At 46.7% G+C, this 15,978-nt stretch overlaps 1 long non-coding RNA gene and 1 other non-coding gene across 2 annotated transcripts in view; one reads left to right on the top strand and one right to left on the bottom strand.

The window, feature by feature from the left end:
- Window positions 1-15,978, top strand: part of LOC126161625 (uncharacterized) — a 1,324,793-nt gene that overhangs the window by 1,157,479 nt on the left and 151,336 nt on the right. The window lies entirely within an intron of this gene.
- On the bottom strand, window positions 8,456-8,530 carry Trnai-uau (transfer RNA isoleucine (anticodon UAU)). The gene has a single exon. It is a non-coding gene; the product is annotated as a tRNA-Ile (tRNA).

The raw sequence follows: 15,978 nt of genomic DNA on the forward strand, positions 1-15,978 counted from the left end.
ATATTTTCCGGTGATAGACTGTGTCTTGTGTCTCTATGGATTGACCGTCTGTTGTTTCCGTCGCGGATGATAATGGCGACTCGATGTAATGCCAGTTTCTTCGTCCATCGAAACATCTCCGCTCCAGCAGTCGTCACAGTTTTCTTTTCTTTTTTTACTGTGATGTCCCGCATTTTACCAGTCTTCCAACATCACAACAGCAAGAGTATTGCTTTTTTCAACTGAGAACGAGAAGCTTCGCGTTCTACAACTACGCATCTTATTCATTCCATAATTCCAGATCGGCGCTGCTACGTTTATACCTGATGATATGGGATTTCAAAACAACTTGCAGCTGTGAGGTAGAATAATGTAAAGCAAAATAATTACGGTAACAGTCGAGGAAAGGTACTCCCACTCTTTTCTTACCTCATTATCCAAACACGCTGTTCCTCTGACATTCCCAAGGCGTGTGCGTAGCATTTCGTGGCAGCAGCTGGCTTGTATAAACACAAAACTGTGGAGGATTCCGTATTCACTTGTTGACATATTGCTAGTTTCTTTCGTATCTGGTTCTTCAACTAAGTTTGTCCTACGATTTTGTGACATTTCGGCAGCACGATTACCTGGCATTGTGAATACATCTTCATCCAGTGGTGGTGGCGGATTGGACTTGACCTCGCGGCCTGCCGTGCAACGTCCCAGGGCTTTCTCCTGCTCATAACCGCTGTGCTTCTCCCATTGCTACCTTCAACGGTCGTTCACTGCAGCAAGGGAATCCAGGAACCACTCACCTTGAGGCTTTTCTCTTTCCTGTTAAAGCTATTGTCATGTTTGCAGATTTCTCGGGAGTGCCACTTGTCTACAGCAAGAACTTCCGTGTCGGCGAATGTTATCATGTGGTTGAGCGCACACTGCGTGTAGTTCGCTACGGCCGATTTCTCCTCCTGTCCCAGTCTGCAGTGCCTCTTATGTTCTGTGACACTGGTTTAGATGGATCTCCAGTCATTCCAACATAGCTCACCCGCTTGTATAAGATATGCGCTATAATCCCAGCATTGCAAGTCGGTCCCTTTTGTCTTTTGTTGGTCTGAGACACTTTGATCTTCTTGGTGGTTTTGTAAGCAGTCTTCACACCGTTCTTGTGCAATATACGGCGACCTATCCTTTATCCTGGGTGTGTACGGCAGAAAAGCTGTATCCGCCATTTTTTTCTTCCGTCGCGTCACTTCGAGTGTCAGATTTCGTGACACTTCGTATGCAACCGCTGGAGTACCCATTGCTCCTCAAAACGCTTTCCATGTGTACCATCTGGCGTCTGAGGTGTTGCGTCTCGCATATTCCGGTGCCTAGGTATACAAGAAGTGGAAAGAAGTAACGTCTAACACTGCAGCGATCTGGCAAAGCTGTGTTGTTCTACTTTGTGTAGACTGGTATGTTCATCCCTTCCAGATGCTCAGCCCGATTTTCTGTTCCGTATAGCCATCGCGTGATTTTTTTAGCGCGCCATCAGTGAAGTGTTTTTGTTGTGTTACGGAAATGAATCAGCGGGATTTAGAGTAACGCTAAGCCATCAAGTTTTGTGTAAAACTTGGGGAATCCGCAAGTGTGACATTTGGAAAGTTTAAGCAGGCCTATAGGGAACATTCCTTATCAATAACACAAGTTTTTCGCCGGTACAAATCATTTTTGGGAGGCCGAAAACACGTTGAAGATGAAACTCGCTCAGCGAGACCTTCAACTTCAAAAACCGACGGGAGCGTCGAATGCGTGCGTGCTCTTGTGAGACTGTTCCTTCAGGACAAACTGTCAAACAAGGGTTTTACAAAGACGCTCTTCAAGGGCTCAAAAGCACTCCGTCTGCAGCCCACAAGTGGTCCATTAGGACCATCCGACTGCCGTGTCATCCTCAGCTGAGGATGCTGATAGAAGGGGCGTGGGGTCAGCACACCGCTCTCCCGGTCGTTATGATGGTTTTCTTTGACCGGAGCCGCTGCTACTCGGTCGAGTAGCTTCTCAATTGGCATCACGAGGCTGAGTGCACCCCGAAAAATGGCAACAGCGCATGGCGGCCGGTATGATCACCCATCCAAGTGCCGGCCACGCCCGACAGCGCTTAACTTCGGTAGTCTGACGGGAACCGGCGTATCCACTGCGGCAAGGCCGTTGCCTTCAAGGGCTCAGGAAAAGGATGAATTGAGTGAGACCGGACACTGCAGACAAGTGGATGCTCAATCATGCCAACGACCCATGTCACACGGCCATTTCCATCAAGGAATTTTTTGCCTCAAAAGGCATTACTGTTGTTCCACAGCCTCTCTTTACCTGATCTAAGTTCTTATGAGCTTTTTCTTTTCCGAAAATTGAAGAATGTCTTAAAATGACGTCTTTTTGGGATTCTAGAGAACACTCAAAAGGTTGTGACCGATATGTTGAAGGTCCCACCAGTTGTAGTCTTTCAGCGCTGTTATCAAACAACGACTCAAACGGTGTGTAGCTGCCGAAGAGAATTACTTTGATCGGGACAATACTGTTGTATGAAAAAAAAAAAATAAAAACATTGGTAGATAAAAAATCAGTCTCATTACTCTCTTCACACACCTCGTAATTAATCTGCGACTGCGAAATGGACTGCAGTCCGCCACCGGCAATGCAGAGTGAAACTTTGACAATGCCAGCACTCGTGCTGGCGAAGCGTCAGGAAACGCCGGGCGCAGAACCCGAAACAAAAGCCAACAGGCAAAATGTCAGCTTGTACAAAATCTACTGGGTTTTAGAAAATATCATGCTGTGAAACGAACCGACGTTTCGGCCACTTTTTCACGCGTCTTTGTTCTGTATTAGCCGGATGAGGATTTGAACCGCCGCCCGCCAGAATACGAGTTGTGTTACCGCTGCGCCACGTAGCCATGTGGGAGAGACCACGGACCTGCTAACACACCCTTCGCCACACACCACGCGAGTAAAGCCCCGTACCCTTGAGAAGGGAAAGACAGCGCGGTATTGGCTAGGAGAGCCCCGCATCAGCACTGGAGTGTGCAGCAGACTGGAGTGAGTTGCATTCCGGCGCCCTCGTGCAGGCACGCTCGCACACACGCGCGCGCGCGCGCTGCGGCTTGCCGGATGACTGGCCACCGACAGACGGAGGTGTCGGAGCGGAGGAGAAGGCCGCGGCGGTGGGCGGCCTCTGTCTGCGCTGTTGCCAGATCACCCTCCCGGCCTGCTCCCGTCATTCACCTCCCACCCCACCCCATACCATGATACACACAGCTGCACCGGTCTCTCTGCCTATCAGCTATCTCGATCTTCCTCGAGGTGGCTACACTCCTTACACAGGCGTCTGCATGCTTGACAACCACACATGCGCGGGCTTGTTTACCCTTGCATGCTTGAGTGTCTGTAGAATATATTTGCGCAACCACCAAGACCATACGAGCAGCTTGATGTTTGAAACTTCCTGGCAGATTGAAACTGTGTTTCGGGCCGAGACTCGAACTCGGGACCTTTGCCTTGGCAAGTGCTCTACCAACTGAGCTACCCAGACACGTCCTCACAACCTTACTTCTGCCAGTGAGAACGGGGCGTGAGTCGTGCTTGGGTAGCTCAGTTGGTAGAGCACTTGCCCGTGTAAAGCAAAGGTCCCGAGTTCGAGTCTCGGTCCGGAACGCAGTTTTAATCTGCCAGGATGTTTCATATCAGCGCACACTCCGCTGTAGAGTGAAAATTTCATTCTAGTTTGATGTTTGATCGAGTTTCGATTATGTATGCTTGTGCAAGAGTTTCTTACGTGTGCATGCTTGAACATGTGTTCCAATAATATGGAGGCTTCTGCAAGCATTCCTCAGTGATCTGATGTAATTTCTATTTGGGCTTGTTAAATTACGTTCTCCATACTTTGTACTGTGATGTAGAGCGAATCAAAGAATACAATGCCGCATGGAGAAAAAAAGAAAAACAAGAATAATGCGATGCAGTTTCCGAAGTCTGTCTACTGCAAAAAGTTAATATGGGGATAAAGTTTTCGTTTCTTTATACACTCGTTACTCCACATATCGTCGTGTGCTTTTTTCGTAACACAAACAAAAATGTTGTCGAGCTCAATTTCTGGTAAACAAACTGATGGCTGAGCGCTGTTGAAACGCGAGGAATTCGTGCTTGCTTGTGCAAACAGTTAGTATAGAGCAGAAATCATATGCCATGCTCAGTTGCAAATGGCATAGTTGTCAGTGAACACAGCCTCGGAATAGGTACTCACTTTCCGGGTGCAAGATACATAGTAATGTAGTATTTCGCCCCTTTTGTTCAGGCTGTGACGGAAATAAGAGGAAGGTTCAGGAGTGAGATTAAAATTCAAGGTGAAAGGATATGAATAACAGTAATCGCTAAGACATATCCTGAGAGAAAGTGGCGCAGAATTGCAGGAGATGTTGAGTGGAATGAAAAGGATAAGAAGCACACACTAAGAATGGAGAGTAAACAGAATAAAGACGAAAGTAATGAGAAGCATCGGGAATGAGATTAGTGGTAAACGTCGGAATCGGAGACCACAAGGTACACGAATTGCTGGAATTCTCCTACCTTGATGGCAGTAAAACATGATGGGCGAAATAAGGACACAAAGATGATACTATCAGACGCAAAGACAGCACTCAAAAAAGCACACCGTCTTCAGGTCACAAGTGGCCCATCAGTACCATCCGACCACCGTGTCATCCTCAGGTGAGGATGCGGGCCCAGCTGAGGTGGCTGAGCGGTTCTAGGCGCTACAGTCTGGAACCGCGCGACCGCTACGGTCGCAGGTTCGAATCCTGCCTCGGGCGTGGATGTGTGTGATGTCCTTAGGTTAGTTAGGTTTAAGTAGTTCTAAGTTCTAGGGGACTGATGAGCTCAGAAGATAAGTCCCATAGTGCTCAGAGCCATTTGAGGATGCAGATGGGAGGGGTGTGCGGTCAGCACACTCCCCCTGTCGTTATGATGGTATTATTGAGCGAAGCCGCTACTATTCGGTCGAGTAGCTCCTCAATTGGCATCACGAGGCTGAGTGCACCCCGAAAAATGGCAACAGCGCATGGCGGCCGGGATGGTCACCCATCCAAGTGCCCGCCACGCCGCTTAACTTCGGTGATCTGACGGGAACCGGTGTATCCACTGCGGCAAGGCCGTTGCCAGACGCAAAGACAGGATTCACCTCAAAAAAGAAGTCACTAGTATGAACAGTAAGACGTAATTCGAGGAAGAAATTTCTGAGGGAGTACATTTGGAGTACACACTATATCGATGTGAATTATGGATTGTGAAAAAATCTAAAACAAACAGAACCAAAGCATGCGAGATGTGACGCTATAGAAGGATGTTGAAAATTAGGTAGACTGATAAGAACTAAGGAGGTCAGCACAGAATCGGTGAGGGGTACAGCATGTGGAAAACGTCGATAAGAAGAAGGGACTGGATGAAGGGGCATTTGTTCTGACGTCAAGGCCTGAGTTCCGTCGTGCTCGAGGGAACTGTACAGGTTAAAAAGTGTAGGTAAATATTCAGACAGGAATATATTCTGACCAATAGTTAAGAATGTTGGGTACAAGTGGCTCTCTGAGATGAAGAGTTTGGCACTAAAGAGAAATTCATAGCGGCCGCGTCACATCTGTCGGGAAGTTGATGACAGAAGTCAGGTATACAATGCTGACTACTGTACTATTTAATAAATGGCGATGGCCACCCGTCCGACATTCAGATATTACAGTAACAAATAATCAGGTCAGTAATTAATCTCGTTCGATCAACATGTACGACGTACAGAAATTGAGATACTAGAATTAAGGAGATGTCAAAAAATTACTTGGCCGTTCTAGTAACTGCACAATGTCCCAGTCTTAATACATTAAAATTTTGCGTGACAAGCCGCTTGGCATACGTTTGTATTAGATCTGAGCACAGTTATAACGTGACAAATTCAACTATACGACGGAAGAAAGAAATTAATAATTCGGATGATGAATTGTTGTTCCAGGTAACTACGTCGACCACCCACCGGAAATAAAGGATGCTTGAGATAGATTAATGGCAAAAAAAGTACCGGTAGTAGTGCAGCAATCAAACATACTGTCTCGATTTGTCGACTGTTTCTGGCACGTCTGCGATCTCAATTTTGCTCAGTGCACACGTCCTGTGGTTCGGGGAAAGGAAGCAGGAGAACAAGTACGACCACCTGTATGCGACCAAGTCAGGAATGAATCGTGGCCTTAATGCTCCAGAATTAGCTGCGACGAGTCTATTGGCAAATGTGGAGCAGGGCGCCGCCGCAGTTGCAGCTCCCTGCTAACCCACAACGTGCCACCGAACGTGAAGAGCACAACGTTCTGTAGAACGAAAGACAATGCCTGTACCGCCAGACCCTGGAGCGACACCAAAATGCTTGCCCTCATAGAGTGTACGAAAACTATGAAATCGAACTATTCGCTAACATAATGAGTACCAGTGGTAGTCATTAAGTTCTAATACGTGAAATTGATATGCAGTTAAGAATATGGACAATTATCGGCTGTGTAATGGAATGATGAGAATGAAAATTTGTGCCCGACCGGGACTCGAACTCAGATTTCGCGCTTATCGCGAGCAGTCGCCTTACCGTTAGGTTATCGGAGCACGAATCGTGGTGCCGCCCAAACTTCCATGTGTCGTCTACCATGTCTCTACAACGATATGTCCGAAGGAACACTGCAACATCGTATTTATCCTCCGACACCGGGCAGGCGACTTTCAATTATAATGTCTCCCCTGTACCGTTATATATATATATATATATATATATATATATATATATATATATATATATATATATATATAATGAATTTACTAGTGCAGATTGTAGACACACGGTTGACGACTTGTGGACGTAAGTCGTGATCGGATAGGGAGAAATCCGGATTCGAGTCCCGGTAGGGCACAAATTTTCATTCTCATCATTCCATTATACAGTTGATGGTTGTCCATATTCCAACCGGGAAATTACATTTCATTTATTTCATAACAGCTGGTGTCGCCGCAGCGCTTGTTCCTTCGGGCATGCATGAATGTCTGAAATATATTGCATCGTAGTTCTGAACAATAGAGGCACTGTGATCTCGTATCTATCCGCCGACACCGAGCAAGCGACTATCAATTAAAACGTCTCCCCTTTACTAGAATATATTTAATGGGTGTATGGGTGCAGGTTGTAGACACTTGACTGAGACATGTGGAAGTTTAGGTCTGGCCGTGAAACTTGGTGGAATAGCGTAAAGGTAAGAAAAAAATGGTTCAAATGGCTCTGAGCACTATGGGACTTAGAACTACTTAAACCTAACTAACCTAAGGACATCACACACATCCATGCCCGAGGCAGGATTCGAACCTGCGACCGTAGCGGTCGCGCGGTTCCAGACTGAAGCGCCTAGAACCGCCCGGCCAGAGCCGGCGTAAAGGTAAGACTAAAGCTCGCGGTAAAAGGGTCCGGCACAAATTTTCATTGTCTTCATTCCATTATACAGCTGATGGCTGCCCGTATTCACAACGGTGACTACATTTCGCGTATATCAGAAATGTACATGATGTGAACAAATAAAGAGCGTGAGATCATCCACATGAGTACTAAAAAACAAAATCCCCTAAATTTCTGTTTCACAATGAATCATACAAATTTAGAGGCTGCCGATTCAGGTAAATAAGTAGATATTACAATTACGAACAACACAAATTGTAGATATCAAACATAAATGCTGTGCAGAAGACAAACCAAAGACTGCGTTTTATTGGCAGAGCTCTTAGAAGTTGCAACAGATTTACGAGACAGACAGCATTTACCACATTTGTCCGTCCTCTTCTGGAATATTGCTGCGCGGTGATGGATCCTTCCTAGATAGGATTGACGGAGGACATCGGAAAAGAATAGAGTGGAGCTTGACATTTTGTATTATCGCGAAATAGGGGATAGCGAGAGTCACGGATATGATAAGCGCGTCATCGTTATCAGTAAATCAAAGGCGTTTATCGTCTCAGTCATTAACTTCCTCCTCCGACTACCACAGTATTATGTAAACTCCCGCCTACATAAAGAGGAATGACCTTCGTGATAAATGAAGGAAATTTAGATATACACTATTCCCACGTGCTATTGGAGAGTGGAACGGTACGGATTTAATGTGAACGTGATTCTGTACACCCTCTGCCAAACATTTAAGTTTAAACTGCAGAGTAATCATGTACATATAAGTGTAGCTGTTCCAATGGGTTGCGCCAAGTTGTTTGGCTTAGTATTACAGTAGTGTGTCGAAACGAGTTCAGTGTTTACCATAATGCAAACATTGTAATAATTAATACTTTTTGAGTACAAATCGTAATTTCAGTAAACGCTTCCTAACATTGAAATGATAATTAATCGAAACCCTCAGCTACCAACAGATGTTGTTGACATACCTCAGTGGCGACATCTGAAAACGTGTGCCTCGACCGGGACTCGAACCCGGGATCTCCTGCTTATACGACAGACGCTCTGTCCATCTGAGCCACCGAGGGCACAGAGGATAGCGCGACTGCAGGGACTTATCCCTTGCACGCTTCCCGTGAGACTCACATTCCCAACTGTCCATAATTCTACATTCGTAATGTTCCTAAAGGATATTTGATCATTCACTCATTACTAGCGCCAACTAAGGTGACTCCCGTAAGAGTCCGGGCAAAGTATGCGCATTCGCACAGAAGGAGGTCAATGGCCGGGTAACCTTTAACCTGTTGGCTGCTGAGGGTTTCGATTAATTATCATTTCTTTCTAGAGAAGCTGCATGGTCACCATTGGTATCTGTTCTCTCAGAAAAGTTACAATCTTCATATAGCTTCCTAACATCCTATTGGTTGCAGATGAATATACCGTAACCGAAAGGGACTCACAGTCTACCGCCTTAATCAATTAAACTCGATGACTGAGGCTGCTGTCGAAGGTAGAACCTCGGGTTGCCATGTTCAGAAAAACACGACGTCGCCTGCAGCGCCTCTCCTGGGCTCGTGACCCTATCGGTTGGACCCTAGACAACTGGAAAACGGTGGCCTGGGTAGATGAGTCCCAATTTAGTTGGTGAGAGCTGCTCGTAGGGTTCTAAGGTGGCACAGACCACACGAAGCCATTGACCCAAGTTGTTACCAAGACACTGTGCGACCTGGTGGTGGTTCCATAATGGTATGGGCTGTGTTTACATGGAATAGACAGTCTCGCTGTCACTCCAGATTTGCGAATGTTTTTTTTTACGGTGTCTCGATCGCAGAAATTAATAACAAGGTAGACCGGTTTTAACTGTCAAGCACCCCTCTTGAGAACGATTCGAAGTAATTTGTCACAGTAACGGTCACAAAATAGACAATGTCTAGTTTCTGCCGGGTTTTGGCTTTCCTTGGTTCCTTAAATCGAGTTAGGCGAATGCCGAGCTGGTTCCATTGAAACAGGCACGGTCGATTTCCTTGTTGAGGCTTGTCCTCCAGCCTGTTCTCTGTGTCTAGTAAACACGCCTTCGACTAGACGTTAAACGTTTATCCTCTTCCCGATGGCGAGATGTGTTTAAGTAGGCTGCCTTACATAACTCACTCAAAGCCAAACGACGCCCAAGATGAAGAAAGCGTTCCGCGTTAACGCTCTCTCTCTGTCTCTCTCTCTCTCTCTCTCTCTCTCTCTCTCTCTCTCTCTCTCTCACACACACACACACACACACACACACGCACGCTTGCAATCTGTCGCTCGCTTCGACGGCACCACGCACGAGCGTTCTACCAGGCTATTTCAACCAAAAAATTTCTTACAGAACTGTGCCAAGTAGTTCTGCTACGGAACAACGAACTGTCATGTTTAGCAGCAGTGACAGCTGTTCTCCGTATCTTGAACCATTTTTTTTTTGTTTATCATTTCATTCAGATATTAATGTACTGTCGCCTACTACGTTCTGTTCGTTATGTAGCTATTAAAGCTACTTTGATTAAAAGGTAATGTTGCAATGAAAGTAATCTGGTAGCAAACGCCCATTGCGAGGAGTTGCCGTACGCATTGCAGCAAGTACACTACTGTCCACTAAAATTGCAACACAGTGATGATGGCGTGCAGCAAACGTCATAATGACACGCTTGCATTTGCGAATGATCAGCATTTCAGAGCAATCGCAGAAAGTAGCTCAGAAAGGACAACGTTTCCGCCGGCATTATTATGAAATGTAGAAGGGGCGTTCAATAAATAATGCAACAGGTTTTTTTCTCGGCCGATTTCGGTTGAAAAAATGTGGAATTTGTTGTGGGACATGCCCCTATAGTTTCATGAGTTCCAATAGGTGGCGGCGCTATACGTAACGTAGCCTTCGCAATGGCGTGTGTAACTGAGGTGCTTTCCAAGCGGAGAGCTGTCACTGAGATTCTTTTGGCGCAAAACAACAGCATCGCAGGCACTCGCAGGCGTTTGCAGAATGACTACGGAGACCTGGCAGTGAACAAAAGCACGGTGAATTGTTAGGTGAAGCGTCTGCCATCATCGCAACAAGATTGCTCATACCTGTCCGGGCCTGCCGCACACACCCTCATAAAATTAAAGAAGCGACTTCAACACGTTCATCGTCCCAAAATACGAACGAACTCCGCCATCTCCATGACAACGCAAGGCCTGACACAAGTATGCGCACCCGAGAGGTCACAAAACACGATTGGACTTTTCTTCCTCATCCGCCCTACAGGCCGGGCCCTGCACCTTCCGACTTCCATCTATTTGGCCCAACGATGGGCGCACTCCGCAGGAAGCAGTACGTGGATGATGGGAAGGGATGCAGCAAGGTGTTGGCTCCGACGTCCACTAGTAGGGTGGTACCATACAGGCCCTCCCAGAACGGTGGCGTAAGGCCGCCGCATTGGACGGAGATTACAGTGCAAAAAGGTTTTGTAGACAAAAGAGAGGGGAATAATATTGTGTGCTGGAATCTTGAATAAACCCAGCCGGCTTTCAGAAAAAGAAAGTGTTGCATTACTTACTGGGCACTTGTATTTACTTGCCACGATCGCGATTTCGACCTATTATCCCACTTTCAAGTGATAGCTCACTATGGATTGTGTCAGTGCATCGTTCCTTTTAAGAGCATGCTGTCCTCTCGTCTTCCATGTTTACATATTTGACGTGCGTTATAACACAGTTCTTCGTTTATATAAAAGAACTTAGCAGTTCATGTACTAACTGGTATCGAATCTATGTCGTCTGCGTGCATAATTTTCACGGTGGCTCTACAGGGAGTGGTGTGCTCTACTAAGTTTCGCAGGAAAACAAATCAATCTGTAAGGGCCGCGCCGCCCGTGGTGGCCGAGCGGTTCTAGGCGCTTCAGTCTGGAACCGCGCGACCGCTACGGTCGCAGGTTCGAATCGTGCCTCGGGCATGGATGTGTGTGATGTCCTTAGGTTAGTTAGGTTGAAGTAGTTCTAAGTTCTAGTGGACTGATGACCACAGCTGTTAAGTCCCATAGTGCTCAGAGCCATTTGAACCATTTGAACTAAACCAAAGGAAGACGAAAGTAATGCGGAGTTGCCGAAATTAGCGATAAGCGTAACATAAAAACTGGGGATCTCGCACTGTTCGATGTGAAGCAATCTGCTACTTTATACGCATAATAACACATGATGGACACAGTAGTCAGTAATCCGCTGGAAAAAGAAATAGTGACATAATGGAGACAGTGAAGAGTAACTCTCGAAAAAGGGTTTCGGCTTGTGTCACTGTAATGGGTGCGGATTGTTTCATTAAAACAAATTAAGAACAGCTACAGAACTGACGTGTTGTTGCCCTTATCGGCATCGTTAGTTGCAAGTAAACGTGCAACATTCTTGATAATGAGTTCAGCTTCGAATGTTTTGGAGCAGATTGTCTCGCTGCTTGTTATTTCGTTCGACGTAGTAGTGCAGACGAAGGGGCTTGAGACGCCGTTTACGGACACCCAGACTCGTAAACAAGATTCCCGGTATCTGCGAGCAGGGACGCGGCAGTGTTTTCGTCCGGCGCCGTCTGCGCTGCGGATGGTAAGGGGGACTGCGACACTACGACGAGTAAACACGCGCCACCGCTCTCTGGTCTTCTCTCTCCTGTATTCGTGCAGCTGCCTCCACTGCATGGCGGTGAAGCCGCCTCCAAGTGCAGACCCCGCCTTCTCTCTGTCGCTTCTTAATCTTCTGCGACAGTCCGCGCTGCCCTTGTGTAACAAGGAGACGTCCGCAGCGGTGGGATCGACTTTTTGAAAACATCTTTGCGGCAATGCAGATGGAGGTCCCAGGTAAGACACCATGCAGCCCTTCACCCTGGTGGGTCCTCGTTAGCGAGTACCCGCCGAAAGAAAATCTGAGTTTCACATGATGCTCTACAGATTTTGTTAGCGTCCGCAGACGAAAACGTAAATGTACCGGAGATCCATGAATTGAAGAGGACTGTTAACGGTCCGAGTTTATTCAGACTGTGATAAAACACGAGAGTTGAGGTAATCACTTGTTATTCATAGGTAAGTTAACAACCAAAATATACATCTTTGCCGTTTACATGGCGCCCACAGCCACAAGCTAAGGACAGCCCGCTACGGTCACAGGTTCGAATCCTGCCTCGGGCATTGATGTGTGTGATGTCCTTACGTTAGTTAGGTTTAAGTAGTTCTAAGTTCTAGGGGACTGATGACCTCAGATGTTAAGTCCCATAGTGCTCAGAGCCATTTGAACCATTCTTTTAAGGACAGCCGCCCGACCGACAGCCCATTCGCCACTGCCAAATCTCTCCCTCGCCTCGACGAGTGTACCGTTGGGTGCCCTTGGAGGGGTGGATCACTGACCACTGTCACTCATGTACGAATACCTCCAGAGAGGGCAGCACTGTCTAGAGACTCAGTGAAATGTAACTACCGAACATAACGGCTGCGAAAGAAATATCACTTTCTTTGCAGCATAATCTACATTTATACTCCGCAAGCCACCCAACGGTGTGTGGCGGAGGGCACTTTACGTGCCACTGCATTACCTCCTTTTCCTGTTCCAGTCGCGTATGGTTCGCGGGAAGAACGACTGCCAGAAAGCCTCCGTGCGCGCTCGAATATCTCTAATTTTACATTCGTGATCTCGTCGCGAGGTATAAGTAGGGGGAAGCAATATATTCGATACCTCATCCAGAAACGCACCCTCTCGAAACCTGGACAGCAAGCTACACCGCGATGCAGAGCGCGTCTCTTGCAGAGTCTGCCACTTGAGTTTGCTAAACATTTTCGCAACGCTATCACGCTTACCAAATAACCCTGTGACGAAACGCGCCGCTCTTCTTTGGATCTTCTCTATCTCCTCTGTCAACCCGACCTGGTACGGATCCCACACTGATGAGCAATTCTCAAGTATAGGTCGAACGAGTGTTTTGTAAGCCACCTCCTTTGTTGATGGACTACATTTTCTAAGGACTCTCCTAATGAATCTCAACTTGGCACCCGCCTTACCAACAATTAATTTTATACAATCATTCCACTTCAAATCCTTCTGTACTCATACTCCCAGATATTTTACAGAAGTAACTGCTACCAGTGTTTGTTCCGCTATCATATAATCATACAATAAAGGATCCTTCTTTCTATGTGATCGCAATGCATTACATTTGCCTATGTTAAGGGTCAGTTGCCACTCCCTGCACCAAGTGCTTATCCGCTGCACATCTACCTGCATTTCGCTGCAATTTTCTAATGCTGCAACTTCTCTGTATGCTACAGCATCATGCGCGAAAAGAAGCATGGAACTTCCGACACTATCTACTAGGTCATTTATATTTATTGTGAAAAGCAATGGTTCCACAACACTTCCCTGTGGCACGCCAGAGTAACAAGTAACCCAAGTCCTGCTAAATCATAGAAAATAACACAAGTAAACACACACAACATTGCGTTCTTCAGTGAGTATTCTGTCCATAGAGTTCGTAACTGGCATCTGGAAATCACAATCGCATAAACAAATATACATTTAAACATGAAAAATGGCGAAATACACTGAGTCTGCTGCATACAAGACAAAAGAAGAAAAACACACAAATAAAAAACACGAGTACACTGTTCACTTTTGAATCACGTCACTCGGTAAAGGACATAGCTTGCAGATTGGTCTCTTGAAAACTTCTTGCGGTGTGCGAATAGTGGGCACTCGCACAGTCCTGTCGCTCCCAGGGTGTACTCTTTCAATGACGGCCAGCTTCCAACATAAGGGTGGCAGGTTATCTTTTCTTACTATGACATATGCGCTACGAGGGACCATCCGCTTGGCCCGCTGCTGCAGATGATACAGGTAGTCAGATGACCAGCGCCGCCAAAAGATCTGGAAGCCTTGCTGCAGTAGTTGCCACCTTGTGAGCAAGCTCAGGTCGGCTGTACCTAGATCTGGCTGAGGGATGCTTGTGACCGCGGTTCCAATCAGGAAATGACCTGGGTTGAGGGCTTGGGGATCAGTAGGGTCGCAAGACAGTGGCGTCAGAGGACGAGAATTCAAGCAAGCCTCAATCTGGCAAGCCGGGCTTGTCAACTCTTCGAAAGTTGGACATATGGTTCCAATGGTTCGCCACAAATGGTACGTGAAGGACTTCACTCCAGCTTCCCATATTCCGCCAAAGTGTGGTGACGCAGGAGGAATGAAGTGCCAGTCGATACCTTATTCGCGCATAAAGCTTCTCACCTGTGCTTGCTGATAATGACTGTTCACAGCAGCTTGTAACTCGCGAAGTTCCCGACTAGCTCCAACGAAGTTTTTCCCATTGTCGCTCTACAGTTTTGGCACCTACTCCGCCATGAAACAAATCTTCGGAGCGCCGACAGGAATGCTTCAGTCGTCATCTTGCCAACTGCCTCCAAATGCACTTCTCGTGTAGCCAGCCAAACACACCAACTGGGCAACGTAGCACTTGTTCTTTAATTTGGATCTCCGCGAGCCTGTTTCCACATAGAACGGTCCTGTGTAATCAATCCCACAATTGAAGAAAGGCTTCACACCTTCTACACCTGGGCAAGGCAGATCTCCCAAAAGCTGTTGTGCAGTATTTGCCTTCAACCACTGACAAGTCAAGCCCTGATGCAGAACACGCCGGATTGCATTTCGTCCGTTACGTATCCAACATTGCTTTCTGAGAGACGTAAGCAACAGTTGACATCCTGCGTAGGAAAGACGACGATGTTCACTTTCCACTATTAGTTGTGTGAGATGATGGTTAGGTGGCAGTACGAGTGGATGCTTCTCCTCATATGACAGATCAGCATTTCGTAGTCTGCCTCCAACCCGTAGAAGTCTCATGTCACCAACGATAGCTTGCAGTGATTTGAGCTTGCTATTTTTATCCACTAGCTTTATGGTCTTCCACTGGTAGATTTCCGTTGTCTATCTATCTTCTTGTGCTATCCTGACACACTGTAGCAAAGCGTCCTGCAGTTCATTGCGAGATAATTCAGCAGTTACTTTCATTTCCTTTGCAGTTATTAATGAATCTAAGACAGTATGCCAATATCAGCTGTAATCGTGACAACTTTGAGAATCGACAGATGATACCGTCTTGAACTGCTCTGCTCATGTGACAGAGGACTTTAGCAGCTCCTGGGCTCCAGAATCGCTAGGGGTGTCTATCACAGGCCGTGGAGTGATGTCTTCCTTAAGCCAAGCTGGTCCTTCCTATCACAGACTGTTTTCTTGCACGTCTGCAGGAAACACTCCTCGCGAAGTCAAATCAGCTGAGTTTTCCATTGTAGATACGTAGTTCCACTCCGTGGCTGCTGTGTTTTCCTGTATCTCAGCGACACCGTTCCCCACAAATGCCTTCCACCGCGTGGGTGTAGACGCTAGCCATGCCAGTGTGATAGATGAGTCAGTCAACAAATAATTTCGTTCTATGTCTATACCCAGCGAGCGAACAACATGCTGTAGTAGTCGCGACAGCAGAAGAGCACCACAGAACTCCAGGCGATGTA

This window comes from Schistocerca cancellata, chromosome 2 (genome assembly GCF_023864275.1).
Source record: "Schistocerca cancellata isolate TAMUIC-IGC-003103 chromosome 2, iqSchCanc2.1, whole genome shotgun sequence".
In the NCBI taxonomy this organism is placed as follows: domain Eukaryota; kingdom Metazoa; phylum Arthropoda; class Insecta; order Orthoptera; family Acrididae; genus Schistocerca; species Schistocerca cancellata.